The following is a 27,864-nucleotide window of genomic DNA, read 5'->3' as shown; positions in this document are numbered from 1 at the left end:
ATATTCACACCTCCAGGCTAGTTGCCCAACACAATGCATCTGAAATTCTCCAGGTGCAACTAACACTAGGTAAGACTGCAATCCAAATTGTAGCTTGCTACAGATCCCCCACCATGCCCCAAGATTCTCACTACACCTTTCTAAACATACTGGAAAATATTAAGATACAACCAAACACCCTAATTCTGGGTGATTTCAACTACCTAGCCACTAATTGGGAAAACTACTCGGGTACCAACTCCTTTTCCCAATGGTTCTTGGAATTTATAAATTCCAATGAACTGGATCAACTAATCCATTGCCCCACCAGGGGCTCCAATATCCTAGACCTGGTCATTACCAACATGGGAGACAGATGCTCCACACCAGTGGTCACCCCCTCATTGGTCAGGTCTGACCATAAGCAAATCACCTTTGACATCCACATCCCTCCCCCACCCCTCAGTAAGGAAACCTCCTTAAAAAACTTCTCCAAAGCCAACTTCATGCTACTGAAGTCAAAAGTGACTAACTTCACAACACCCACGCAGACAGGATCTGGAAGTTTGACTGCAGAATCCTACACTAAGGCACTGTACGAGCACATCCAGTTGTGCATGAATCATGCCATCCCAAATAGAACCAAGATGGTCTTCTCCAAAAAAAGGAAGCCAATCTGGTGGTCCCCTGCTATAAACAAACTATACAACAGAAGGAAGAAACTGTTGCAGAAAAGAGGAAAATCCCAGCATGCAAAAAACTCCCTCACCAGCCTTAGTAAGAAGAGTACAGTTTTGTACCTACCATAAATGTAGATGTTCGAGGATTCCCTTGCTGCAGTCCTGACTATTGGGTATAGTCCGCGTCCCAGTCGGCCCGAATACCAGAGTATAAGGCTGGCGTCGGTCATGGCGCCCTCGACTGGCGTCAATGCGTCAGGGTACTAATGCGCATGACCGACGTCATTTCCTCAGTCTTTTCTTGCCCCAGATGTCAGAAGACCCAAAAAGACAAGTCCCAAAAACAACCTGCACCAATAAACATGTACAATATATACAGTAATATATATACAAAAATATAAGCATGTAAAGGCACCTACACCACCACCCTGAAACACAGAGGGAAGGAGGGAGGGTAAATTGGACTGCAGCAAGGGAATCCTCGAACATCTACATTTATGGTAGGTACAAAACTGTACTATGTTCTTCGTCTTCCCTTGCTGCAGTCCTGACTATTGGGTAGAATCCCAAAGCAGAGGTAAGGGAGGCTGGCAAATTATAAAGTAGCAGGAGCTGACAACATGCCTTGTAAAACAGCTGTGGCAAAACCAGCTCTAGACTTAGAGTATATAGGCAGGTGATAATGCCTAGAGAAAGTATGCACTGAACTCCAAGTAGCTGCTTCCAGAATATCCTTAGTTGCCACCCCTTAGAAATGCTGTTGAAGTGGCAGTAGCCCTAGTGGAATGAGGCCTAATCCCAGCTGGAACCTCTTTGCCATGATGGGAATAACAAAATGCAATGCAAAAGCCAATCCACCTAGAAATAGTTTGTTTTGACACAGGTTTGCCCTGTGAACTTAAAGCAAAAGAAACAAGTAACTGCTGAGACTGCCTAAAATCTTTAGTCCTGCTCAAATAATAACGCAATTGCCTGTGTACATCTAAAGTGTGCAAAATCTTTTCCCCTTTATTTTGAGGATCTGCAAAAACGTAGGCAAATGAATAGTTTGGTTTAAAGCCACACTAGAAACCACCTTAGGCATAAAGGAAGGATTAGTACGTAATGATACCCTGTCCTTATGGAAAATCAAAAGGGCTCTACTGCCATAAGGGCCTGCAACTCAGACACCCTTCTAGCAGAAGTAATAGCCAACAGAAAAGCCGTCTTCCATGACAAATATTTCAATTCAGCAGTAGCTGCGGCTCAAAAGGTTGTAGAGTAAGTTTTTCCAACACAAAATTGAGATCCCAAGCAGGAGTAGGAGCTCTACGTGGGGTCTTATATTCTTTGCCCTCTAAGAAACTGCTTGAACAAAGGATGCGAAAACAAAGGTGGGTCACAATCATAGTGAGCTGAAATTGCTGCAGCATGAATCTTTATGGAAGAGAAAGACAAACCTTTGTCCAATAACTCAGTAAGATATTGAAGAGCCACACTCAAATTAGGCTCTGAAATCTCCAAATTCTTTGCTGTACACCAAAATAAAATCTCTTCCATTTTTCTGCGTACACTCTCCTAGTACTAGGCCTTCTAGCTTCCATAATCACATTTAAAACTTGTTGAGGAAGCTGAGACCTTCCATGTTTCAACACAGAATATGCCAAGCTGTGAGATGGAGAGATTGAAGCTTGACATTGAGCAGATGACCGTCCTTCTGAGATAACAGATGAGGAATCAGAGGTAAAGGCCATGGAGGCTTCTTTACAAGACTCCTTAGAAGTGGGTACCAGTGTTGCCGAGGCCAATCTGGAGCTATCAAAATCATCCTTGGCCTGTCCTGTCTGACCTTTAGTAATACCTTTGGAAGAAGAGGTAGAGGTGGAAAAGCATAGACATGAAGGTTTTTCCAACTGAAAGACAGAGCATCCACTTTCCAAGCTGTGTGATGAAACCCCTTTGTGCAATACCTTGGCAGCTGGTGGTTTAGTGGAGAAGCGAACAGATCTATGTCTGGAGTTCCCCATGACACTGTCAATTTCTGAAATACATGAAGATCCAGTTTCCACTCGTGGGGATCCATGATTTGTCTGCTTAATACATCTGCTAGGGAGTTCTGTGCTCCTGGCAGAAACCTTGCCTGAAGAGTCAGTTGCAGGCTTAACGCAGTCTCCCATAAAATCATTGCTTGCCTGCATAGAGGATAAGAATGTGTTCCCCTTGCTTGTTGATGTACCACATGACAGTTGTGTTGTCTGTCAGAATCAACACCTGCCCTGGAAGAAGTAACTCCTTGAACGCCATCAATGCAAACTGGACTGCTAACATCTCCTTCATGTTGATATGTAGATGCTGTAGTCTGGCAGGCCACTTGTCTTGTATCCACTTTCCATTTAGATGAGCTCCCCAAGCAGTGTCCGAGGCATCTGTCGTTAAAATCTGACTCGCCTCTGGCCGGGTCACAGAGAGTCCCTTGTTTAGGTGACATTCCTGAGCCCACCACAAGAATTCCTTTTGAAGGCAAGGTATTATTTGAATGACAGTGTCCAAATCTTGGCAGTGCTGTGTCCATACATTTTGAGATACCATTGCAGCTTCCTCATATGCAGTTTGGCATTGGGAAGCACCAGAATACAAGATGCCATGAACCCTAATGCTTGAAGGACTGTCCTTGCAGTCAGCACGGACTGATGAGATAGTTGATGGAAGTAAAGTGACAGACTCTTTTGTTTGTCCGGGGTTAAAAGGCCATCTGGGCTGCTGTATTCAGTCTCACACCCAGAAAGCACATGTCTTGAGAGGGTACTAGACTGGACTTTATTTCGTTCACAGAATACCCTAGGCATCTTAGCACTGCTATGACATATTCATGATGATGTAGAAGGTGTTCTTTTCTTGAGCCAGAATCAGGCAGTCGTCCAAGTAAGGATAAATTTGAATGCCTTGAAGCCTGAAGTAAGCTATCACTGGAGCCAGAACCTTTGTGAATACTCTGGGCGCAGTAGATAAGCCAAAGGGCAATGCAGAGAACTGATAATGAAAATCTCCAGTTGGAAACCGCAGATACTTTCTGCAACTTAGCCTTATGGGCACATGAAGGTAAGCTTCCTTGAGATCCAAAGTTACCATCCAGTGATCCTTGCCCAGCAGAGGTAACAGTTGCTGTAACGTCAACATCTTGAACTTGGGAATGTCCAGATAAGTGTTGAGGATAGATAAATCCAAAATTGGTCTCCACGTGTTCCCCTTCTTTGGTACTAGGAACAGGCGAGAATAAAATCCGAAGCCCCTTTCTGACACAGGGACTGGCTGAATAGCCCCTATCTGGAGTAACTGAGAAACTTGCTTGAGAGCCTCTTTTCTTTGTGGAGGAGGAACATCTGGCATGCCTTTGAAAGGGGCATTGTGTGGAAATAAAATCTGTACCCGTGATGAATGATATCCAGCACCCATCTGTCTTGAGTGATTAAATCCCAATTTTCTTTGAAAAGAGACAATCTTCCTCCCAAAGGAGCTGCCAGGCGAGTCCACTGGCAGCTGAAAAGGCAGGTCATTGGTTCTGCTTACGAAAGGACTGACCCTGCCCTCACCAGAAGTCTGAGCAGGTGAACTGTCTGATCTAGGCCTAAACGAACCTTGAGCCCTGCCCCTACCACGTCTAGATCTACCCCTAGACTGGGAACCATAAGCAGGATATGTCCACCCCTTAGCAGGCCAATTTCTACTAAACTTCGGAGGTTGCACCTGCAAAAAATCTTTAACAGTCTGCATAGACTTAGCTTTGTCCTCCATTTTCTTTAAAACTGCTTCCACAGGCGGTCCAAACAACACATCAGACTGTAAAGGAGCATCCAAAATCCTGGTCTTAACATGCTCAGCTAAATTCTGATCCTTCAACCATGCATGTCTGCGAAGAACAGAACTAGTAGCAGCCACCCTCGAGGAGGCCTGAACAGCATCAAAACCACACTGCAAAGAATGCTTACCCACTTGTTCAGACACATGAACCAAATCCAGCAATTCTTTACACTCAATACCTTCCGCCAAAGCATCCACCTTAGATTTCAATTGTGAAAGGAGATAATTCTGATATTTCAGCATATGAAATTGACAATTCAACGCCCTCATGGCTAGAGTGGAAGAAGTATATACTTTCTTACCCCACCTATCCAAAGCCCTTGCCTCTTTATCAGAGGGTACAGGATTTTTAACAACAGAAGCTTTAACACCTTTAGGCCCCTGAGAAACAGTTTCTGGGTCCGCCCTGGGACTCTTAAACAAATACTTATGAGCTTCGGGCACCCTATAATACCTATCAGGCTTAACAGGAGCAGGAGGCAAGGAATCAGGGTTCAGAGAAGCCCCTACCAAAAGCATCCTCCACCACATTCAACACCGGAGGAATAGCTAAGGGCCTATGCTGAGGCAAAAACAAGAATTCCCTAAGCCTTTTTCTGGAGTCAGAGTAATCTTGGCCTTCCCATTTAAAATGCTCCCTCATGGAGTGAAGAGTCTCTGAAAATGAAAAATCCTCAGGAGGAGAAGCTGAAGGAGTGGAATCATCCACATCAGAATCAGAATAAGCAGGAAACTCTTGCAAGTCTTCCACAGAAGACTCTGAAGCCTGTGAACACTGTTCAAAACTATCAAACTCCTGTTCCACCCTAGGCCTCTTATCAGGTGGGGCATAGAACCTCTAATCAGAGTAATCAAATCTTCAGCCATTTTAAGCATATGTTTCTTAGGCACAGAGCCCGAAATGCTAGGAGAAGCCCCTACAGAAGCTGAACTTGGCCTTCCTCTAAAAGAAGCTCTGGAAACAGAAGGAGAGGCCCTAACTACCTTGGGAAGAGAGGGAAGAACAGTTACCTGAGAAGCCCCTCAGCCTGGCCTACTTCCTGAGAGGGCACATCCTGTAACAGTAAAGTATCTGCCTGAGACTCCATAGAGACTCCTGGCAAAACCTCTGGCTCCCCTGAGCCTTCTAAAGGACCGGCGTCCGGGACTGCGGTTCCTCTCCCTAGACTTCACTGTTTTGTCCTTGCGCTTCTTAGATGAAGCAGGCGTCGGAGCATCCGTCGGCATAGTATAATTGCAACGCTTCCCAAACACTAACCTAGCACAATCAAGCCTCCTCTTAATAGTGCGCTTATTAAATCTAGCACAAGAGCGGCAACCAACAACGTCGTGCTCAGGCCCTAAACAAGGTATACACAATGTATGATAATCCCTATGCGGTATCTGCTTCCCACAAGAAATACAGTTATTCACTTTTTCTGACATCCGGTAATATATTGAGGCAAGAAAAACCAAAATGTTCTAGCGGGTTACTTAGCCAACTCTGTACTCGGTCTGAAACTCCGGTTTCGGAAAATCTCAGAACGCCAACTTGCACTCGCAAAATTGCTTCTGCATCGGACCATGCGGCAAAAAAGACTGAGGAAATGACGTCGGTCATGCGCATTAGTACCCTGACGTACTGACGTCAGTCTAAGGCGCCATGACCGACGTCAGCCTTATACTCTGGTATTCGGGCCGACTGGGACGCGGACTATACCCAATAGTCAGGACTGCAGCAAGGGAAGACGAAGAACATCTGACATCCCTCATAAAATCCTCAAAAGCTAGTTACGAAAATAAAATTGCCAAAGATTCCAAAGACAACCACAAGGCATTCTATAGTTATGTCAAGAATCTAAATGGCAATGCTCAGATCTGCTCTGAGCTTCAACAGAATGGCATTAAATATACTGATCCCAAGGATATTGCCAACATCCTGGCAGATCAATTTAGTGCCAACTTCACCCCCTCTCACCCCCTAAAGGGCCCATCTCAATACCAAAAGATTGCAAATTCCGATAATCATGGCCACACAGGTAGAAACCGCACTCTCCAAAGCTAAGAATACAGCTTTCATGGGACCAGATGACATCCCAGGTTGTGTACTACATGAACTACAAAATGAACTGGCACCTCACCTAAGTGTCATGTTTAATCATAGCCTCACCTCCAGCTTCATGCCCACTGAGTGGCGCACAGCTACAGTTATCCCTCTCCACAAGGGAGGATCCACCTTGGATCTCGGGAACTACCGTCCCATCAGTCTGACAAGCCTGATCTGCAAGGGCATGGAACGCATTATCATGGAACTTATAAACAAAGACATTGGCAACCTTCAAACACTGGACCCCACCCAGTTTGGGTTCGTGAAGGGCCGATCTTGTCTCCTGAATCTGATTGACTTCTTCGAATCAGTCTCCAGAGCTGTGGACGAGGGTAAGATGGTCCACACAGCCTATCTGGACCTCGCCAAGGCCTTCAACACCACCCCCCAGTCTGGAATCATAGATAACCTACTAAGCTGGGCATAAATCCCTACATCACTCGATGGGTTGCCAACTGGCTTACTGACACAACCCAGACTGTAAAAGTAGCCAACTCCAAATCCAGCTCCAGACAAGTGACAAGTGGAGTACCTCAGGGTTCAGTCCTGGGACCACTCTTGTTTGGCATCTACTTCTCTGAAGTACAGGCCAACACTAAGGGACTCTGGCTAACAAAGTTTGCAGATGACTGCAAACTGGGAGCCATTATTGAATCCCCAAATGATGTGGATATTCTACAAAAGGGCCTTACAGAAACAGATGCCTGGTACCAGAGACATGGGCTCTAGCTTAATGCCAAGAAATATATAGTTATCCCCTTTGGAAAAAAACATGTACCTATGAATTACCACATAGGTGGCAGGACACTAAACACTGAAAGTGTGATGAGAGACTTAGGGACACAGGTGGACAGTGGTCTCACTTTCGATAACCACATCACCACAACAGTCAGGAAACCCTTCTATGTGGCACACCTCATCACTAAGGGCTTTTCATCCAGAAAAAAGTAGGTCACTGTACTCATCCCTCATTAGACCCATTATAGAGTATAATGTACAATTTGGTATGTACCTCACAAGACATCTGCAACAGCTGGAAAGGCCACAGAAATACCTCGCTAAAAGAATCACAGGCCTAAAGCAGATGCCATATGCTGACCGTCTAAAAAAACTTCAGCTATACTCTGTGGCATATCGTCTACTCAGAGGCGCTCTCTGCTTAACATACAAGGCCATGTCAAACCCTGAGCTGTTGGACATGCTCCACTTAAAGAAATCCCAATCCCTCAGAGCCACACACTCCAGGGATCTAAACCTTGTCATCACAATGAACAAAACATGTTGGATGGATAGGTTCCTGACCCAGAGACTCCCTATACTCTGGAATAGACTGTCCATACATGTCAAGCAGAACGCCTCATTTACCCTTTTCAAAAGGAACCCTGATGATTGTATGGGAGATAGGAAATTCACCCCGGGGATCATGTCAGTCACCTTGCTAGACAGGGGTCCAGAGAAGTAAATATTGTGGGAAGAAATATCCAGGGAATTGTTATGGCTAGGCTTGCATAGGCCCTAGAGCCGAGAGCCTAGTACCAACCTATGAACCTATGAACCTATTACCTGGTTAGACCATCCAAATCTTGATTCCTATCCACAGGGGCATTATTCTTTTCATAAGGTACATAAGTGGTGATGACGCTGCAGAGGTACATTTCTACCACCTGTGAAAATACCACATTACACAAAATGACTGACAAGGGGGCACAGAAAGGGCACATGTAAATGGAAGAAGCACTAATATCCCAAGGACAGGCATGGGGCTTCAGCTCGTGGGCATCTGAAGTGTCCCATACTGGCCACCTACTCAGACTGCTGGTAGCAGGAATGACTCCTGATTGCATGCAATGCCAGCACTCTGCCTTTTCCATTTACAAGTGTCCTTTCAGCAATGGCCATAAGGACTGAAAGGGGGGAGCTACTGTACACCTTCTTGCCCTGACCTACATACATTTACTACACCTGAAGAGAGGGAGACTGAGTGGAAAGCTACAGCAAGACAGCATGTGAAAAGGTGTAATATAGATATCAGAGAAGGTACGTAAAGAAATAGAATTGTGAGAGGGGAGGTGTGTGCAATGAATGTGAACTAGCTGCTTGGTGATGTCTGAATTAGAGGGTGAGTGTGTTGCTATGTGTGAGAAGGTCAGAAATCTCAACTGTCCAGATTAAGCTTCATACTTTTGGTCTGTTTATCAGAAAAAATTGTGATTTTCCAGCAAATCAGAGGATGCCAGGCACTAAATGACATATATATCCATATCCTTCATACAGTCTACCACAAATCCTGTTATTCTGGCAACGTTCTCAAAAAATAACAAATTGAAAACGTATCCCTGTCCTAACTCTCAAGTGTCCAGATTTTTACATGTCCAAATTTTGCCTCGTAGATTTGTTACATTTCTTGACACTGTACAAATGACAGAATGAATGTGTGTGTGTGTGTGTGTGTGTGTGTGGGGGGGTGGTGGATTGCAATGATTCCAAGTTGAGAAAAAGCCACATCTGACTTGTGCATTCAGCAATGTGCTAATGACTTCTACTTATGTGAATAACAGTGACAGCTTCTGACAGTTTGGCTGAACAGTGATAATGACTCAGTGCTATATTGTAACTGCACTGTGATAATGACGTGCAATGTTACACATGCTCAGACACAGGTGATAATTGCTGCACATCGCATAGGCATGCATGTCATTACCTTGTGCAGCTGTTAGGTAACATAGACTCATTATCATCAGTAAGGAGAATACCTGAGTACTTCAGTAAAATAGTATAACATTTAGATATCGAGCCCTTTCTCCCAGCTAAATTCCACAAATGCTTGACAAAGCCAAGAAAAAAAGACCAACACATGTGGTTTGACCAGCTACTATACAGACAGGGAATAAAGGTGGTTGTGTATGACTTTAAATGAATCATCAAAGTACTATCAGCCAAACCCCATAGCACTTACTTGCAAGATATATGTCCCCCTGCTATGACCCAGGATACCCATGTATTATTGGAAACACTCACCATGCAACCCAACAGCATCAAGTACAGAACTAAGTAAAAAAAAAAAAAAAAACAGCCACCCTTGGTGGAATCACATCAATAGGCTGTTTCACAGAAGGAAGACAATTGTGGCAAAAAGTAGGAGGTGCAGCACCCAGCAAGATAAAAGCTGTCTCAAAATAAACAGATCTGAAGACAAATAACATCTACCAAAGCCAAATATGAGGTACATTTGTCCTACCAGGCCAAGGACAAACAAGACATTCTTCAGCTATGTGCACAACCTGAAATGAACCACTGCCACAAATTCTCTCCATAAAGGGCTAACACAGACAAATAACTGGCATCCCAGTCATGTAGTAACACTAACTTGCCAAGAAATACATAACAGTATCCCCCAGGAACTCAGAAAGCTCTTGTGATCATTTTGGTTCTGATCGATTGGACTATTTCAGATTAGGTGTAAGCAATATATGCTGTTACATTTTATTAATAACAAAACAATACATGCATTAGCTTACATTTTGTCATAACACCTATGAAAAGAGAAGTATGTTACTGGCTAAGATTTCCCCCAGATCAAACATTTCCTGTAGGTCTTCTCTCAGTGACTACTTAACTCAATCAGGCATGCTATAAGGGGCTTATATGGTGGGCTAATGAGGCCTGTGTCAACATGGTGCTTCATTGGGTTGGTCTACCCTGGGTCACCAGAAAACATGTATCCAAACTCCTCCCTGAACATATAAGACATATAACATACAAAAGAAATACCCCCGTGGTGCAAGACAAAATAAAATTCCAGGTTTTGAGTCATTTGCAAATGTAAAATCTAGGCATAAACATTCCTTTAGAGACAATAAAGGAAAATATTAAACAATACTGGGTTGAACACTAATTCCTGTGAGACACCACTTGTCAAAGGGGGCGCATAGTTCTTGACATTAAATATCCTTTCACTACACCAGTGGTCTATGTCTACTGTTATTAATGACTTGTATGGTATAAAACTGCTCTGGCCAAATAAGTAAAGTGAACACCATGAGGTTGACTCTTAAAATAGTATGGATGCCAAACAAGCAATATGTCCATCCTGTAGCTATATCATTCTCATACAACATACAACCTACATCTACATAAAACTCTTTCTACACCTCATTTCACATTCAGCTGTCTTGTTGCTTCTCTAATACTCTGTGACATCTTACCAGGAAATTTCTACTTGTTCTAAGGTAACTAGTCCGGGTACAATCATCTCAGTAATATTTTTCATACCTTTACTCTCAGTACCCTGCCTTGTTTGGACAGATGTCACCTTTCATCTCTAACCTTAGAATAGCTGGATCTCATCCCCATCAAAGTTCTTGTGGTCATACAGAATTATATGTGGAGGGGGGTCCCTCTTTTGGCTTCTTGTCCTCTGTTCATAGGTTCTTAGTTAGGTACTAAGCTATTGGCCCAAGGGCCTACGTAAGCCTAGCCAACAAGGTTCCCTGGCTTACGCCACCTAAGAAAGCTATTTTCCTGTGCCGCTGTCGAGCAGAGGCACAGAAGTGATCCCCGGGGTGTATTTCCTATTTCCCATCCACTCATCAAGATTTTTCTTGAGGAGTGCTAATAAAGAACTTTGCTTGACATAGATGGGTAGCCTTTCCAGAGTATGGGAAGTCTCTGGGTCAGGAATCTATCCCTCTAGCATATCCTGTTTATTGTGGTGATAAGGTTTAGGTCCCTAGAGCGTGTAGCTTGAAGGGATTAGGATCTCTTTAGGTGTAGCATGTCCAACAGCTCTGGGTTTGACATAGCTTTATATGTTAGGCAGAGATCACCTTGGAGTAGGTGATATGCTACGGAGTAAAGCTGGAGTTTTTTGAGGCGGTCAGTGTAGGGCATTTGTTTGAGGCCAGTAATCCTCTTTGTGAGGTACTTCTGTGGCCTTTCCAGCTGCTGCAGATGTCTTGTGAGGTACATTCCAAAAGGGGCGTTGTACTCTCTAATGGGTCTAATGAGTGTCGAGTAGAGGGGAACAATGACCTCTTTTTTCCTGGATGAGAACCCTTTTATGATGAGGTGTGCCATGTAGAAGGACTTCCTGACTACTGTGGTGATGTGACTATCAAAGGAGAGACTAATGTCCACCTGGGTCCCAAGGTCTCTTATCATGCATTCAGTGTTAAGTAGATTGCTGCCTATGTGGTAGTTCATGGGTACAGAGTTTTTACCAAAGAGGATGACACTGCACTTTTTGGCATTGAGCTTGAGGCCATGGCTCTGACACCAGGCATCTGTCTCAGTGAGGCCCTTCTGTAGGATGTCCACATCATTTGGGGACTTGACTATGGCTCCTAGTTTGCAGTCATCTGCGAACTCCGTTAGCCAGAGGCCTTCTGTGTTAGTCTGTATTTCAGAGAAGTAGATACCAAACAGGAGAGGTCCTAGGACGGAACCCTGTGGTACTCCACTTTTCACTGCTTTGAGGTCAGATTTGGAGTCTGCAACTTTTACAGTGTGGGTTCTGTTAGTGAGCCAGTTGGCAACCCATCTTGTGACCTAGGGATTTATACCTAGTTTAGTGAGTTTAGCTATAATTCCAGAATGGGGGATGGTGGTGAAAGCCTTGGCAAGGTCAAGATAGGCTGTGTGAACCACCTTACCCTCATCTACGGCTTTGGTGACTGCCTCAAAGAAGTCAATCAGGTTCAGGAGGCATGATCTACCTTTCACAAACCCGAACTGGGTATGATCCAGAGTTTGGAGGTTACCAATGTCTTTGTTTATGAGTTCCATGATGATACGTTCTATGGCCTTGCAGACCAGGCTCGTCAGGCTAATAGGTCGATAGTTCCTGGGACCAGTGGTGGCTCCCCCTTTGTGGAATGGGATAACTGCTGCTGTGCGCCATTCAGTGGGCATAAAGCCTGATGCGAGGCTATTGTTGAACACAGTGCTTAAGTGGGGAGCCAGTTCATTTTGAAGTTCATATAAAACGCAGCCTGGGATGTTGGCCGCCTAAGCATTGGACATATTTCAGTGGAATAACTGATCAATGAATGCCACCTGTCAACTAAAAGTTGTTGTCAAATGACTCAGATTCAGCAAACTGGAAAAATGTCTGCAGCCAAGCTTTTGGTTCTTTATTCATCTGTAGAAAAGAAAGAAAAGGCTCTTAAGTGTGTCCTAAGTAACTTCCTCCAAGAGGTCACCAATATCCTTGCTAGCAAAATGCCACTAGATATTTAATGAAGACACACCTTCCACTCTGTCTTACCTGGATAAGACTGATAATCCAGGTGCCCTGAATACTACTTAACCACATTTTTAAGCATTACCCTGTCTTTAAGCATGTGTTATACTCAGCTATCCTCCTCATTCAAATAATGAACTTTGATGTTAAGAACCATGTAACCAATCTGTGCACTTCTTACAAAAATGGTAATCATCTTTGATATGAAGAGATTAAATATTCATAAAATGCAACAATTTCTAGAATAATTTAAACATCAGTTATAATTATGAAGGACAATCAACAGCAATGATGTTTAAATTTAATTACAGCACATTAAATGCATCAGTAAAAGGAAATAATAAATAATAGTAAAAATATTGTGGTAGGGGTTTTGTCTAACTTATTTAATACAAGGAAGATGGGCAAGATATGTGTAAAGAGAAAACATATGTTTTAATTGGGAAGGAATTAATGCCTGTGATATCCAGCCACATAACATCCATGGGTGGCCCATTACTTTTCTGTAACACCTAACCTATACTATACTACTATATAATACTATACTATAATAAACTATAATAAACTTCCCAGACTCTCTACAAAATTGATAAATCTCCAGCTTCTAAAAAATGTATATATATATATATATATATATATATATATATATATATATATATATATATATATATATATATATATATATATATATATATATTTATAGAGAGAGAGAGAGATGCTCGCATCTCAAAATGGTATAAACTCATTGTATCTATGCAATAAAAAAATTACAAGCTCTCTATAACGGCAGGGAAGTACAAACTTCAGAAAACTCAGTTCACTGAGTAAGCCAGCATCATTATGACACACACTGACCCTTTACTACTGTGTTAAATATCTCAGTTCCTCTACATAGAAGATCACACCAAGCAGACTATTAAAATATAACAAAACAAACATATTTAGACTCGATTTACCTCAAATAAAATGTCATAAAAATGCCATGTCTTCATAGCCCTTGTATTCCCTTCAAAGACCAAAGTCTCATGAGAATATGCTCACGACTAGTAAAAAGCGGTCTGTTGCCATGGTGATGTTAATACAGCGTAACTAAAAAAGATCTGTTTACCCAAAAATCAAGATAACATCATAGTAATTACAATGACCCTTAACTGCTATAATAAGCTTCTCAGACCCTCTGCAGAATGAATAGATCTCCAACTACTAATAAATGTAACTACCCCCATCACAAAATAATATAAACTCACTGCAAATATGCAATACATTATAAATACATAGATTTACATATTTTGTAGAGTTGTACTAGTACACACTCCATGGAACTCAAATCAATAAGTGAACCAACATTGTCATAGCATACTGCTATAGTACATAGTTATGCTATGTTGAATATTTCGATCCCTCTTCTAATAGATCACATCAACCAAACTGGTTCAATAATCCTTGTGTTCCTTGTCACCTGAAACAGTACAAATGACAAAATTCCCGACATACCAACCAACTTTCAGAAGGGGAGCCAAAGCTATGAAAAAATGTCTTTGTGTCACACAACCACTTTAAAGCTACATTCCATTAAATCCACCATACTGTACGATATTGTATGATTGAAAGTGTGTTTTACAGAGGGCATCAGCTTCCCCAACAGCTCACCAGTTATAGTATCAGAGTACAATTCATGGAAACCAAGACAAACTTGTAAACCAACAAAATAAAGGCAAGTAAGACTGTTTTTCAGTGCTTTCGGACTGTCTTACTTGCCTTTATTTTGTTGGTTTACATAGTATCAGAGTACGATGAAGCAGCGGTATTTTAGTTATACAAGGCATCTACATAAGACAGTGACAGGATGAGGGGCATTCTATCAATGTAGTACCTAGCAAAGTGTTGTGGAGCCACTAGGAAGGTCGTTGCTGCTGACACTGGGGTGTACTTGATAAGTTTGAACTTCTTTCCCATTGGCATATTGAAGCTCTGCACGTAATTCCACTCTGCAGCACAGCCTAAGCCCGGACAAGGGGGATCAGAATGAAAAAGAACCGAAATGTAAGACCTGAAGACAGGCGGGACAAAACGAGCCTCAACTTACTGAGGGATTCCTAGTATTACACAAATGTAAAATAAATAAAATAAATAAAATAAATAAATTAATTTACTGGCCCAAGGCACAGCTCTATTGGGCAATACTGGCTACATTCTACCTAACCTTTAGATTTGTGATCGTAGGCCACTCTGAGCTGTACAGCACATCCTTAATTTACTTGATGGAAAGGTGGTGAATCAAAACATAAACAGTAATACTTACCGGGAAGAAAATAAGGTAGTTGTTGCTCTGAGCTGAACGGGAACTCTTTGATCGGTATGGCGGTCTATGAAATCCTTGACTGCGGAAATAAAAATAGAGGATCCAGTAGCAGGTAAAATCTCCAATTCTTTGCAGAAAGAAAGGAAATAGCTGCTGCTGGACCCTCTTTTTATTAGGAGGGAAACAAAAGAAATTTACGTTGGGGGTGGAGGTGTTACACAAGTGGTGGCTTGGATTGCAACAATCCGATTGGTTGCCACCACTTGCTTTATCAAGAACTTTTAAGATGGATTTTCAGCAAGACTTTTAATGTGACCTTAATGTAAAAACATGCTGAATTTCAACTACATAAGCTAAATTACACATTCAGTTACGATTTCAGCGTGTTTTACATTAAGGTGAACTACAAATTTGCAGTACACTTTCTCTCGCTTGTGGAAGGCACTCGGGGTAACAGCTTGTAATTTGTATCTTCTTATGGCGCGCTCGGGTTTAAGCACACAGGCGCCATGAGAAGGTACTCGGGGTTAATGAGTCAACAAAAATATACTGTAGGATGTTTCTAGAAGCTTTGTGGATAACAGAGAAATAAGTAGTCATTCATGGCCTAAACACTATAGGTGCACCATGGCTATACTAAATATGTAAAATCTCTAATGTACAAGTTACCAAGCAACTATAAATCTTCCATATGTGATGAGCAATAGTAAATAAATTACTACCAAGATTTTATCCAAAATAGGCGATAATAAGATTTGAACCCTCACACAGACAAACAGCATTTATGTTACCCTAGTGCTTAAACAGTTGAGCTATTGGACATCACATTTGTTTAATGTTTTAAAAGTCCATATTATAGAATAACAGTAGTATGACATCTGTATTACAAATGTAATAGACAGTCCTGCATAATGTTTACAGTGGTCCAGTGTTTATGCGGATAACTGCAGAATGCATCAACATGTGAATATAAACTCTAAAGAGTAAAACATATTATTCTTCCATGTAAATTAATATTAGTATTACAGGCATTCATGAAATCCACTTGAAAGACAGTGCATCACCTAAAGACATATGGTTACTACATACATATATGGTACTGTGGATGTTAAGGTATGGAGTATGTAACTTACTGTAAGCATCATGTGCCTGGTGTTGGACTTCTGCAAGCCTCCCATGAAGATCTTCTGCATCCCTCTGGTGTAGATCATCACAACGGTGGTGGACCTGCACTCCAGTCTGGTAGATCCCAATATCCATGCATATGGTACATGTCCACCAGCAAGGAGGTTTTCCCCATATGCAGTTTTATGACTATAAGCAAACCAGCACTGGTGAACTATAGATACTGATGGACTCTGCATATATCTGTAGATAATGCAGATTAACTTATAATGTCTGAAGTAGCTCTGCAGAGAACAACAACTTACAGGGTTGTCTGCAAGTTGTATGTTCATGGACTCATTTATGGATACTCACCGATGCTTAATCATACAGTGGTAGCTGTGATTGCATTCAGTGGGATATGGGCAACATCAGGATGACTTAGCATTCACATTGTTTGTTATTTGTAGACATAACTGCATAACTGTTCATTTTCATAAGCTGATGCTTTGCTGCCTTGTTTTTTAAAAAATTTCAAAAGTTGTGTTGTTTACCATATCATGAAGGTCACATTTGTGGTGCTGTAACTGACTATGATAACATCTGTGATGCATTCTACATGCTTGACGTAGAATTGGTAGGTGTGGTTGGAAGTGAATATAACTGCGGCAACACCATTGTTGTGGTGCTGAAGTTGTGGCACATTGGTTATGTGTTTGGCCCTTACTTGTCCTAATATCTACTGACATGGGTCCAATCCCACTTCTGCAATATATCATATATTGAAGCATGAGGAATTAATTGATAGCTCTGGACATGTATGTTGATAATTTTAGGGCATACAGATCAGATATTCAAATGTGATTTTTGTTCTTTCTGCTTATCTGTACCTTACGGTAATAAATATGATAATGATTGTTTTGCATAGCTATGTACTTTAAATGAGAGGTGAGGCATTCATTTGACAAATGTTTTGAACATTAACATGTCAATATGTGAACCCCTATAAAAAATCTAAGATGTGCATATCAACCAGTCTTCTAGATGTCCAACTAAAATAGGAAGGACAAATTTTCACCTCATGAAAATGAAATAATTATAAAAGCTCTGCACCAGCATATCTGGAACCTGCTGAGATGGACAGGTAATACTATTTGGAGACATCAAGTGTGTATGAATCACACAAACATGATCAATGGGTGGACATAAGAAATCCAGGTAGTCCTGCCAGCGACATTGCTCTGACATGATCCTTCATGCAGCCAACAGACTCCACCTCTATTAGAGGGCGAGGAAGGCCACTGGAGATGGGCCACCATTGTCTCCCCTGGATGAGATAATAATGTTTCTGGCCTCCCATCATAACTCCTGCCAGAATCATTGGATACCCGTGGGGAGATATTGATGTAGATGTTCTGGGATGTACAGATATGGCTGACATTCACAAACACTGCAGCATACACCAATCCTCATTGAAAGACATTCGTTCACAATTCTTATCGTAATATTATATTTGTGTTACAGTGGCAGAAGTATGCCCTGACTGTGACAGCACACCTGATGTGGATGCACAAGCTAAGTGTTATAGCATGTTATCTTACCTACACAGTGCATAGATAATACTATTGACAATGTGTAATGTGTTTCAATTGCATAGCCCCATTGACATTGGAACAGCAGCACCATGCCATGTAAGTATGTCTATATTATTTTAATGTGTTTTATAGCTGTTGTGTGCCTCTGTATCCTTGTATGACTGAGGAGTGTACTCACATGTTATTATTCGTATGCCATTTATAAGGTTGTTCACATTGTTGCTATAGTGCAACACTGCTTAGCACACCTCTGACATATTGCTGCTATAATGCAACACTGTTTAGCACAACTCTGGTCTATGATATTAATATTGACTTGCTCCCTACACCGGTACATCATCATGATGTTTACACTATTTGTTAAATAATTGTTTTCATATTCTGTTGTGATCCATAACTGTTGTGTGCCTCTGCCTCTTTTTATGATTGAAAAGTATACTTACATGCTGTTTGTATGCCGTTTTATAATACAGGTTCCACTTTTTTACGAATGATGCATTCCCCAACCCAGGGAGGATGTACCTGGTAAGCAGTCTATGTGGTTGCTATATTTCAATATTGATAATTACATCTGTGCCCTTTATGACTAATGCTCACCTGCATAGGACACATCTTGTCCTCCCGCATAAGATACCTACAATCTGCACGTCATCACCCATATGGTATAAGTATATCTTATTTGCTGTATTTTATACATCAGGTTGAATGCTAATGCGTTGTATCATACCTTTTTACATGACAGTGCATTTCAACCCTTACCACCAGTGATGGAGTCAGAGGAGGACATGTCAAGTAGATTTTTAATAGTTACATTTACTGACATAGCATATTTCTGGTTTATAAGGTTCCTGCCCCACCCACGGCCACGATGACATAGCAAGTCCATATCGTCATAAGCATTGTAGTTATATAGTTGTCCAAAATGGCAGTCCTATGCGGCATCATTTGACTTCTGTGAATATAGATAATATGCGTCATCAGTCTCTTTTTGCAGCACATCCAATACCTGCCTCCACCAGTAATCCGTCCACTGATCCTGAGGTAGGGTGTGATGTGCCTCACTCTGATAGGATGTCCAATGACACATGGGCCACTGCACTGTGTTCATTATCAGGCTGAGAAGGAGACAGACATGTGGTTTATAGTGTAGGGATAGGGAGGGTAATATGGACTGCTGTTCTGATGATGTGGGGACATCAGATGATGGACATGATGATGACTGTGACCTGCTGTCCCATGTAGAGTCTGGTAATGATGGTGACTCTTCCCCACAATGGACTGATACTGTCCATCAAACTAAATGTGGGAGTGTAGCTGGTGTGTATGGATGCACATCAGAGGGTGTTTGCTTACTATTACAGGCAGATGAACATTCACAGTGACATCATGACTATGGTCTGCATGCACTTGATAGGGCCACCAAGTTTGTAGCCCACCAGCTGTGTGTGTTACATGAAGGTCAGGACTGCAGACATGGAGAGGTCATGGCAGCATTGGCTACACAGCATGATGGTGTGGTATCTGTTGTATACTTTGTTGAAAGCCTTGTCAGGGAGGTGCTAGCGCAGTGCTGTAGCATGAACCAGTTGTTACATGCCCTAACTGTTCTGAGCAGATTACCGCCAGTGGGGAGAGGTAGTCTCCCTCTCATTAGACCCCCAAATGGCCCATTAGACATCAATGCCTATGGTGCAACATGCACACATATCTGTTGTTGGTCAATCAACTGTGAACCCAGCAAGTGACGTCAGGATAGCCACATCACAGTACTGCTCCTACCCACAATGTGTCCCACAATGCTAGTGTTACCACATCCAGCTCTTCGGTACAGAACTGTGGGCCAAGTGTTTCCAAATGTGGCAGGAGCAGCCAGGACTGTGGTATGAGCCATCAGTGTGGACATCCTAGACTGTGTTTGAGTAACACTGATGGTTGATTCGATCTATGGCATGTTGTATCATTCTGAGCCTGTGGCAATTATGACTGCTGGTTTAATTACTGAATAATCAACGCATAGGTGGTTTCTTGAATGTCTCATGCCACAGGGTTTTTCTGATCAGTTATCTGACCTAAGTGACTACCATCAGGTTGTAATATGTTGTACATATTTGTCATTATTATATGTTAGTTCAGCTATTGATGACAGAAATGCTGTATATGGCAATCTTGATGCTTCTATGTTTACATCTCTTGCTAGCTGACATATAGCCCATATTTACACAATTAATAACACGTTACCTTAGTTATCCAGCACTGATTACCACATTATATATTATTGTTGTCTGCCATTCCTGCATGCACAGGTATGTTTCTGTATGCATACCTGTGTTACTTATAGAATTTTAATATGGTACTTCACATGCCACACCCTCAGCACTGAATGTACTTCTGTGGACAGTTTTTCCTTTACTATCCTCATGCAGACATGTACTTTCCATGTCTGTCCTCCCATATCTACTTGATTACACACACACACACACACACACACACACACACACACACACACATATATACATTTGTTGCTGTATTCCAGACAAAGCTGCATGTTCCATGACTGATGCATATTATCACTGATGGTCTGAATCATTGAACATATTTTTACTTCTAACTGACTCATGATGAAGCAATAATCTGTTTATTGTAGCATTGTCTTATGTGTGACACTCCATGTCAGGTATGTGATGTGAGACTTGTTTGTGGTATGTTTCATTTTGGCTAGTCCTTGAGATGTTTGGCATTACTCATGCTGCTGTATGTTGTTTAGTGTGTTGTACAACACTGTTACACATCATTATTCTATGTGTGATGCATCACTGTTAATGTACAACCCCTGCATTTAGGTTATGTTTGTGTTGATACATCCTCATACACTGTGTGGGCCTAGATTTATTGTGGTACTGGCTATTTTACTGCTACTTTCTCATGATAGTTATCTGTATGATGATATCTTCCCTGTACAACACTTTCTGTTGTGCACACATCCTGCATGCCACACATATGCCAATGTGGTCTTCTTTGGTGATGTACCTTGCAGAAAGAATACCTGTGGTGATGTTTCCTTTGTAAACATCCAGATGGGTTCCTTGCTGAGTTGTGTATATGGTCTTATATGTAAGTGATATGCTTCTGTTGTGTATAATGTTTAATGTGGAATGCTAAAGATTTATTTCCATTAGTCATGCTCTGTGCTGCTGTTGTAGGGCAACACTGTGTAAACATCACTGTTTAGTCTGTGTACATCTGAACATGTTGCTTGTCATGACTGAAAAGTCTGTTTCAGATGCTGTTGTGTTGCCTGAGTTAGGAAATATGGCTTTATCCGCTGTCATCAACTCCTATTTCTTCCCAGGCCTCCTCATCATCCTCTGACACATCTAATATCTCCATGTCAGGTTCTTGGGGTGGGTCACCCACATCTGTGTTTGGTAGGCCACTGTGTTCTGATGTTATCATGTTGTGCAGCATGGCACATATGGCGACCATCTGTGATGCTTTTTCTGGTGAATACTGCAGTGTGCCTTCAGATATGTCCACACATCTTGTGCCTTCAGATATGTCCACACATCTGCAGCTTGCTTTCAACATGCCAAACACATGTTTAATGGTGTTGCATTTGTTGGTGTGTGCTCTGTTGTATGCATCCTCGGCAGGTGTTGATGGGGCTGTGTAAGGCGTCATAAGCCAAGGCATCAATGCATGACCACAATCACATGTTTTTAGGGAGATGAGAATGAATATTTGGTCATCTTGCTTCCTGTTACAATGTCTGGCTACTGCTTACTGTAGAGTAGTGATCATGTAGTTGCTGGATCATGCACACTACTGGGGTGTGTTGCTATGATGTTAGTAATGAAGCCATTTGTATTGCACATTACCTGACAATCAAGCAATGGCCACTTCTTTCTATTAATGAATTGTTCAGCATCAGGTGCCACTGGAGTTTTAATTAAGATGTAGGTGCAGTCTATTGCACTAATGACATGGGAAAGTTGGCAATAGCATAAAAGTTTTGCATGACAGTTCTGCGTTCTATGGCTGTTGTTGGGAAGTGGATGCACTCATCCACCTTGGTGCATGTTACTGATAGGTACTTTGCAAGAATGTGACTGGCAGCTGTCTGGGACACTCCTTCACCAGCTACTATATGCTGCTGAAATGTACCAGTATACCCAGACTCAGGCACACTTTTGTTTTTACCAGTACTGGGTTACCCCCACAGACTGTGAGATTACATGTGGGGTGCACATGTCCTGTGGACAGCCTGGACCAAGTCTCTGTCTAATCTATATCCATCCATTATCCATTATTTCCAGTTTAGAGAGCTGGCTTAACTGTAGCTTGACCTGGTGCTTGGCTGGCTACCTCCTGGGATGCATTTGCAGATCATCCTCTATTATGGCTTGCAATACCCCAGCATGCTCTAGTGCATTAAATGCCGGTTGCATTTTTTAAGTTATTTTTCAAAATCCACAAGATTACTTAGGAAATTGTGGAATGTTTAAAATTAAGCACACATGGCCTCCACTAGTGCTTTCAGAAAATTGTCGGTGAAGTATTCTGTTGCATTAAAATTGCATTGGATGCACCCATTCTGTTTTGGAATTCAGTGTATGTGTGCAGAGTCTGCAATTATACTATGCTGTATGAATAATTACTTGGTCTTGTTTTGGTATCTGTTATGGAATCATGTCTCCCGCTGATGTGCTGACATCTTCCTTCGGTGTGCTATGCTGCCCTCAACTATGTTTTTGAATCCAGCCCAGTGTGTTTAGATGTTGGGATTACTGATATCAAATGCAGAAATGTAAGACTTTCCACTGATGTCACATGAGGACGTAGTATTTTTGTTAATAAGTGTAAATCAATCTTTAGGGAGAGGGAAGATTCTCTTTTTCTATGGTCTATATGCTATATCACAAGATATGTGCTGACTGTAGCTGTTTGACAACTAGGTGTAATCTCATTTAAAATATTAGCTTAATTATTAATGATTTTAATAATTTAAATGGCTGTAACTTGATTGTGGTCCATTCAGTTATTCTGCAGCTACTGAAGGCTGTGGGGTAAAAAAATCCAAGACATTGAATGAGTGAAAAGACAATATTTGTGCTTCCCATGCAAAGCCACACAAGGCACTTGCAAAGAAGCCTGTGGAAGTGACATCGGGAACAAGAACTCAGACTATTTGCTTGCAGTATTGTTAAGTTAAGGTTATCTTGTTTGTTTAATCTTTGTAAAGGAATCCACTGAACATTAAAGCAAAAACCTGTGTGGTGATGAATTTACGCTGATAAAGTTGTAATGTGAATAACTAGGCTTTACCAGAAGGATATTTAGGTATATCCAGCAATGGATGATGTGTTAAAAGCCAAAATATATATTTATTTATTTTTTAAATATGTTGTCTATTCCTGAAATGTATGCAAATCTATTATAATTACTGTTTAAAGTCTGAGGAAGTAGACACACAGAAACACCAGGAATATGTATAGATTGCAGGTTAGCTTTCTTTAAAAGGCTACATGCATTTTTACTTACTTATTTAACCAGGTAGTAACTTATTCTCTTTCAAAATTAAGCTTAGGAACATCACAACAGAACCCTAAAGGAACAGAAATGAGCAGATGAGAAAGTCAGCAGGTGAAAACCATGTTGATACTGGAGTACTGTCAATGTCACAAGTCGCATAAGATGATAAGATGTGATGAGTAATTACAGCCAAGTTATAATTTTTAAATACCTATTAGAAATAATTCTATAATAGAGTAATATTCCCCATAATTAATGCAATTAATTATATCATTATACAAAAAAAAAATAGAAAGGAAGAAATATTACCAAGAGTGTAGACCTATAGACAAAGAATTCCATTTAGAGTTATGACCCTCGTAATGTCATCTTTATTCCCCACCCCACTTCACATTTAAAATTACTGACAGCTCTTAAAATGCAGCTCTCTTCAGTGTCAGATCAGCTTACAGGGTCATTTTATCTCAGGAGCTAAGGCCTACTTGGGGAGCGATTACAGCAAGTTATATCTCAACAACGGTGGCCAGGAATAAGGCTGGAATGACTTGACAAGGGGAGGGCAAGAACTTAAGTCAGCAGTGGTTATCACTGGAAGTCAGTAGTGCAAACTAATAAAGGGTACACAGATGACAAAAAGAAAAAACCCAGCCCTTTATGCACTTAAGAAATGTAGAAAGGTATGTATCACTTTTAAAATATATATATTGTTACGATTTATCAGATTTATATTTATCCTTTTTTTATCTCTCTAAACACATTGTATGCATAGCATTTTAGGCATCTGTTTTTAGACAGCTATGGTCTTGTTACTACTTTTTCATATCTGAGTGATGTAAAAAAGTACTTATACAACCAAGTGCAAACAGAGATGGATCATGGTCATGGGGTCCTAGGCAGGGTAGCAGGGTAATGGACCATCCCCAGCCATTCCAGTGCCCCATTACTTGGCTTTCTCTTCCCAGCTGCCATAGACACTGTTCAAACCTGTCGGAGTGCATACTATTTTCATCTTTACCTTTACAAAGGTTATAGAGATTTGGATTTAATTCAAAACTATTTCCAAATGTACAGCACAACCACCGATGGTCAATTGCTGAATGAAACAAAACAGTATCACACTGAAAACAGACTTAACATAAGCAAAAGTAAACGCTTTCCTTGAAACTCACAGTCATTGGAAATGCATCTGAGCAGTGATGGATTAAATGTACCTTGGGTCCCGGCTGTTTTCAAACCATCGCCCCCCCCCCAACAAACATATTTAGGACCATGTATAAATGCATGGTTCTTTGATTCATGTTCCTGATAATTTTTGTTTTATACAGCATCATTTGGTAGAATGTGTTTTAAATTAGTAGTTTTGAATTTTTTTCCAATAAGCAGTGAAACAAAATGTGTGAGCCAGTAATGACTAAACATATCCATTTCAGAATATGTCAACTATAAAAGGCCACTCAGACTGCTGTTATTGTAATCCACCAACGTCCACAGTCAACTAATATGACCACTTTATTGACTTTGAACACATCACGATGTTTCAGTTTGCTTTACACAAATGCACACTAGTTCTGCAAAGATAGAGTAATGATTTGTTTTAATTTTACCAACTCAGACGGGTCAGCCATTTTTATCTAGACATCCCCAAATCCAGCAACTATAGCTACATTATTAACTGCATCCTTCTCAGATATCTGTGTCAAAAATGTATCAATAATAATGACCAAAGTCATATATTTCAAATATGGTTCACACAAACACACAGTAGCCAAGGTATTCCAACTTAAGTGGAACTAGTGTAGTCCAAAAAAAAAAAAAAAAAAAGAGAAAAGATGAGATAAGATAATTCAAATACAGATGCAGACTAGTCCCTCCAAACCAGATTAAAGGCAGTTAGAAATGACTAGATGATTAGAGCACAAGGTACTTTCATTTACAGAGAGCTTATCCCCACCAGCAGAATTATAGCCACTTTGTTAACTGTGTATTCCCTTTATGTCATGAAAAAAGTAAATTTCATGTACAATATTGGCAGTTTTAGATAAACTATATGAAACTGTATAAAGACCACTAGTATATTATCATAAGATCCAGCCATGTGCAGCACAGTTTAAATGAAAATGTATTCATGAGAGTATAAGAAATATTAACCACCTGAGAACATATGCTAAGTCAATATACACAACCTCTTCAGACGTAAAAGTCATCTGAATAATGCTACATTAAAAGAACTACTACTAATGCAGAGGCTGCTGCCGGCAAACAGCTTTGCATTTTAGAGCTTCATCTACAGACCAGTGCCTGCTGTCCTTGAAGAAATAAATGACATATGTTGCATTAAGAAAATTAGTATGTTGGTGATATTGCCATAACATTTCCTGAACTAGATCAGCTTTGCAATGTGTTATCACTGGCAAATGACAACAGGGTCATATTTACTAGGCATGCAGTCCTGGAGACCATTAAGGAGCTTAGTTCAAATTCCCAATTGCTCCAAAGCACTATCTGGTTAAGTATCATTGCTCAATGTCACACAGCAGGTAAATTAAGGTGGGCAGATTCAAACCCTGCACCCTTGCCCCAGGAAGCAGCTCATTAAAAAGTCAGAACTTTAGTCCTCTGCAGTAACTGCCAGAGTAATAAAAATGCAGAAATTCTTTATAATCCATCTTTGTAGAAGACTGTATCACAGTAATATATGACAATGCTTATATAATGGATGACAAAGATCAGACAGTTCTAATCAACACCCCAAAGAATGCAGACTAGATTAAATGACAAATGTCAACCCCTTTGCAGTTGCTGCAGGATCTAAAGAAGGTACTGCAAAAACATGCTACTAAAATGCAACATGTTTAGACTATAACTAACACTCCAGGCCTGTTAATGAAATAATTCATTATTTAGTACGATGAATAAAGCAAAATAATTCCAGACAGTTTAAATGCTGCAACAGCTTTAAAATTAGATATATTACTGCATATAGCATACTGTCTTTTTTTAGGATTGGCTGACTGTAATCTGCTGTAATTTATCAGAAAATCAAACAGTATATCAGGTACAAAACAAAAATATGCAGCAAAATCAGGGATATGTTGCGAAAAAAAAAAAAAAAACATGGACAGTTAAGCAGCCGTCACCTTGCATTGTTTAATTTTTTTCATTCATTTAATCAGAATGAGACATCTGAGGTGTGTTCAGTCAATAATATGGCTGTAAAACAGTTCAGTCAACAACATGGTTGTAAAACACTAAATGCTTATATAACTTAACATTTTGGATGTAAAATACTTTTTCCAAAAACAATTACATGGGTTATGGCAAGTTTGAAACATTAGAAAAAGCAATATTTTACATCAAAATATGAAAAAGTATGTAGTAATAACAAAAAATGCAAAACAATCTAACAGATAGCTCACTGTTTAAATACAATTAAATACAATTCCAAGGTGGGCATTATCAGGGGAAATAATAACATTCCAGGGGTAGTAAGGCCCTCTGCCTGTGACATTGGGACTCACAACACCTCTGGACTGGTGTTATTTCCTGAAAAATGCTCACCCTGTCAGGCAGTATTGCTTGCTTAATTATTTATTTGAAAAACTTTTTTTTTTGTCGGCAGCTTTAGTGCAGTGTTGGGTTAAGGGACACCAGTTATGGAGACTGACCAGAATGCTAGATAACCTAGATACAGCTCTGATCTGCAGTTCCCTTCTACCACTGCCCCATTATTATTGAGGCCCAAAAGAAGTTTCACTGTAGCAATCAACGCTTCTTTCTGCTGGGACCCAAATAGTGGGAATCCCTTTCATCAGCACTCAGAATATTAAACTAATATTCTGACTTTCATGCTAGACAAATCCTAACTGAACAACATATTGTAAATGTTATAATAAGGATAGGAAAATATTATAGAACACCATCATATTCTAAGACACATGGATTATAAGAATGCTCTTGCCAAACACAACGCAGTGTGGAACAATGGTTCATTCAAATTATTTGTACTCGAACAGATTGTACCTTTTGTTGCAGACTTTGATACTTTATTAGAAGCTAAGAACTCAAATGGTAATTTTTGCTCAATGCAGAAGCAACGCCAGACCGCAATGAAAACTTGAACTAAAAATGCGGGCTTGGATGGTACAGATAGAAACCATTTGAGTTTATTTAGTCATAAATCTTCTGTTTCTCAATTTAGTGTTTCTTATGTCTATCTATATATCTATGGATCTAGGACTATTGAACAAAAGTTCAATAGTCCGAATCCACAATACCCGAATGCACTTTAACGAAAGCGCTTTCACCGAAAAAGTGCTTTCATTAAAGTCTGTTCAAAAAAAAAAAAAAAACCACTAAATCTTCTTTTATAGGTTTATAGGTTCATAGGTAGGTACTAGGCTATCTGCCTGAAGGCATTTATAAGCCTAGCCAGAATGTGTTGGCTTTCGCCGCCCCCCCTTAGATTAGTTCCCTGTGCCTCTGTCCAGCAGAGCCACTTAAGTGATCCCCGA

This window comes from Protopterus annectens, chromosome 3.part1 (genome assembly GCF_019279795.1).
Source record: "Protopterus annectens isolate FY-2018-M chromosome 3.part1, PAN1.0, whole genome shotgun sequence".
Classification (NCBI taxonomy): Eukaryota; Metazoa; Chordata; order Ceratodontiformes; family Protopteridae; genus Protopterus; species Protopterus annectens.
The sequence above is the reverse complement of the archived record's forward strand: the minus strand, read 5'-3'. Positions refer to the sequence as shown.